At 41.2% G+C, this 3,702-nt stretch overlaps 1 pseudogene; it reads left to right on the top strand.

Annotated features, from left to right (window-relative positions):
• The first annotated feature begins 327 nt into the window (after positions 1–327).
• Positions 328–3,399, top strand: LOC102513283 (annotated as a pseudogene).
• Positions 3,400–3,702: the final 303 nt, after the last annotated feature.

The raw sequence follows: 3,702 nt of genomic DNA, 5'->3' as shown, positions 1-3,702 counted from the left end.
CCTCACACCTCCAAGATGCACTTTGATGCCTTGGTAGGGGTCACAAGGAGGCACAAGCAGCCTCTGTCCCTTGTTTCTACACCACGATGTTGGGATTGGCTGAGGCCAGCAATCCTTTAGGTATGAGAGTTGCAATATAATAAACAGATTCAAGGTCCAGAGGCACCATTTGAAAGAACCCCTTCAGGGATTGTCTGTCCACAGCAGCCTGGAGCCATCGGGATGAAACTGGGAGCTTGGGCCACGCGATGAGGGCAGGCCAAGTTTTTCAAACATTTTGGCCCCAGGACATGCTCCATCACAGATGCAAGACCCGAAGAGGCCAGGATGCAGCTGACAGAGAAGCCACTGCAAGCTGCAGGTAGGTACCCATGGGCAGCAGAGGCCAGCCAAAACCCACAGCTTCCCAGCCTGGACACAGAAAGGGAAGGGGTTTTCTTACAGTGGCTGACAGGTGTGTGAGGAGAGGAAGCTGAACTCGGGTGCTCCTGTCCACCCTACTGCCACCCCGTGTGCTTACATCACACCCAGTCACAGTGGGCAGAGCATAGACACTTCTTGAAGCCTTACATCTGACGTATCAATCAATACGGCCTCCTGAATTGCATTTGGAGCCATTGTATTAGTCAGGAGAGAAAAAACACACTATCTGTCTAGCCTAGGATGTGTATATCTGTCTTTCTGGCTATATACCTATATCTCTGTTTATGTTTATATTCTAAAAAGATTTATACACATCCTGGGAGAATATATATCTATAATGAAGTCCAAAGGTAGGTAGCATACCGCATGGTTTTCCACCTTACTATTCACGTTTTAACATTATCTTTTGGAGATAGTTCATTCCAGTTCATATAGAGCTACTCCTCCCCGCTTTTAAAATCTGATAGTAATCCATTAAAAGTATGTTCCACGAAGCTATTTAAGAATAGTTTCTAATGCCTTTTGAGATATACATGCTTCCATCTATTTAGGAACAGGTTAGTCTTTTCTTTCCCCATTTAGGCAAACATAGCCCTCCACTCTCTTGTTCCTGATTCGATAAGGACTACTTGGAAACTTAAGAGAAAATGTAAGGTGGAGTTCTTGGGTTTCTCAGCTGACTGAGTCTGTAATGCTTATCGACTTTTGTCATGGTTGCCCAAAATCTGTTTCAGCAAGAGGGAATATACTCCTTTGCTTATGCAAATGATCTGCTTTCTCTGCTTTTTGATCCTATGGAAAATGGCTTAAATGATGTGGTTCCTTAACTTGCTTCTCACTTGGGAACACTGTAATTTGATAAGCCCTCTTGCTCACCTCCCAGAGTCTATCCCTGAGGCTTTCCCCTGGGCTGCTTCATTCTTAGGCGACCTTTATCTCCTGGGGCAGAAGTAGCCTTCGCCAGTTCTAGGATTACACTGCCCTAACAAAACCAGAGAAGAGAGAGAGTCCCCTTCCTGAAAGCTAGAGAAGTCCTAGGAAGAAATGATGGGCAATTATGATGCCTTTGTTGTAGCCCTGGGGAATGGCAGAGCCAAGGGGTCAGGTCCTCAGTGGCTGAACTATGTGGACTGAGAATGTAGGGAGGTGTGGTTCCCCAATGAGAAGCCAGGGAGACAAAACACACACACCCTCTACTAGTTTTACAAAACTGTACTCTGTTCCAGTAGGGACCTCTGTTTCACTGCCAGACATGAGTCATAGCCACATTATATGTTTAGCATAGATCCTAGCTGTTGATGGTTTCTTAAAGTCTTGCATTCTGCAAAAAATAAGAAAAATAATAATTTCCTCTGTGGGGTGTGGCAAGAAAAGGTGGGGAGAGGGTCAGTTTGTATTCCTTTTCTCTTTATATATTAAATAGTTTTTGAAGAATTGAAATGTGTCCTATCATACAGCAAGTAGAAAAATTAATTCTCTTTCTCTGTGATAATGATACGATTTTACTATTACAAACCAGGTATGTCTCGTTAAGAAAGGTTTGTTTCTTTTCATATAATTGCTGCTAGAAATAATGGCTCAAGTTATATAAAGTCAAAATTCCTGTCTTAGGCACACATTATTAAACTTTTAAATGACAGGACAACTCGAACATCAAAACAAATAATTACAGTTCGCACGGCTGTATGTTCCCCAATACATCTGCCACCAGTGTCTATGTCCCCAGGGTGAGCCGCAGCCACCCCCCACTTCTCCAGGAGTCTCTCCAACACCTGCGGGGCTTTTCTTACATGCCTGTTTCCCCCCAAATGAGTGTTAGTTATCACCTTCTTTAGACCTTTTGCTAGAATTTTGGTGCCATTTACCCTTCATAGGAAGAAAAGGGTTTTATTTTCAACAGTTTTGCAGAGATACATGTCTTCCAAAATACCAGCAGTGTCCTGTCCTAATAAGGAGAGTACATCACCTCCTGAACAGCTGGAGTAGGGTGGGTGGAAAATTACAGTGAAATCTAGCATGCAAGAAGAGGAGGTTCCAACAGTCTCAAGTAGCAAGGAGGAAGATGCTCTAGCTGCCTGCAGGTAGTTAATTGAGATGTGGAGATTGCTTGGCAGAGAAGTACCATAGCATATCAGGGATGATGAGCTCAAAACCAATGGAATGTGTCTCTAAATCATCCAAAAATATTTAAAATATTTATATGTTAGGGAAAAAATGAAAAAAGCCAAGCAAATAAAAAAGGAAATGAAAGTAGCAGCAAAAGAACATGTAAAAAAAAAAATCAGCTACCAGAAACCACTAAGGAAGATAAACAGCAAAACTTTCTACTTCTATGACTTCTGGATAGGAATACGGACATTGCAGTGCGCTGGAAGGGTGCCCAGGCCATGCGATTTGGACAACCTTTGGCTTTTGACATGGCTTATGATGACTATATGAAACCAAAAGAACTGCAGAATTCTGTTTCTCAACTTTTAGAAAGGGAAGGATGGAACAGAAGAAATGTTGATCCTTTCCATGTTTATTCCTGCAACCTTAAAACAGGTGGTGCTTACTATAGAGAGTTAGTTAAACGTTATAGAGAAAAGTGGAACAAATTGCTTTTAACGGCAGCAAAAAAGTCTCATATGGATTTATTTCCAAAGGACAGTGTTATATATTTAACTGCAGATTCTCCCAATGTTTTGACTACTTTCAAGCATGACAAAATTTATATACTGGGATCTTTTGTTGATAAGGGTATGCAGCCAGGCACATCTCTAGCCAAGGCAAAATGGCTGAGGCTGGCAAGAGAATGCCTCCCATTGGGTAAATATTTACAGTGGGACACAGGCACCAAGAATCTCACCTTAGATCAAATGCCAGTTGGGAAGATGGGAAGAGGCTCTGAAGTTTGCTCCTAGGAGAAAACATACTTGTTATCTGGAGCCTTCTCACCATTCTCAAGAGTTTGTTGAAGAAGTCAAAGACTTTTAATTCATTTCCAAGAGGCTCTGTAAATAGATGTCACAGAAAAAGTAGCTTGAATGAGGATATTTGACAGCTTAAAAAGTAGATGGATTAGGAATACAGTTCTATAGTCTATTTCATCCTGAATGGAATTCACTTACTCTTTTTTAAAAGGTCATCTTTCCAAACTAACTGAAATATTGTGTCTTTCTCAAATTAATTAAATATCTGCAAAACTTTGGAAATATGTTTTATTATAAAAAGGAAAGAATTATATTAATGGGCTATAACCCACCCTGAATAAAGTAAGAATCCATGAATTCATGTTGA

The sequence above is a fragment of the Camelus ferus genome, chromosome 18, assembly GCF_009834535.1.
Source record: "Camelus ferus isolate YT-003-E chromosome 18, BCGSAC_Cfer_1.0, whole genome shotgun sequence".
NCBI classification, from domain to species: Eukaryota; Metazoa; Chordata; class Mammalia; order Artiodactyla; family Camelidae; genus Camelus; species Camelus ferus.
This window is presented reverse-complemented; position numbering and strand designations above follow the sequence as displayed.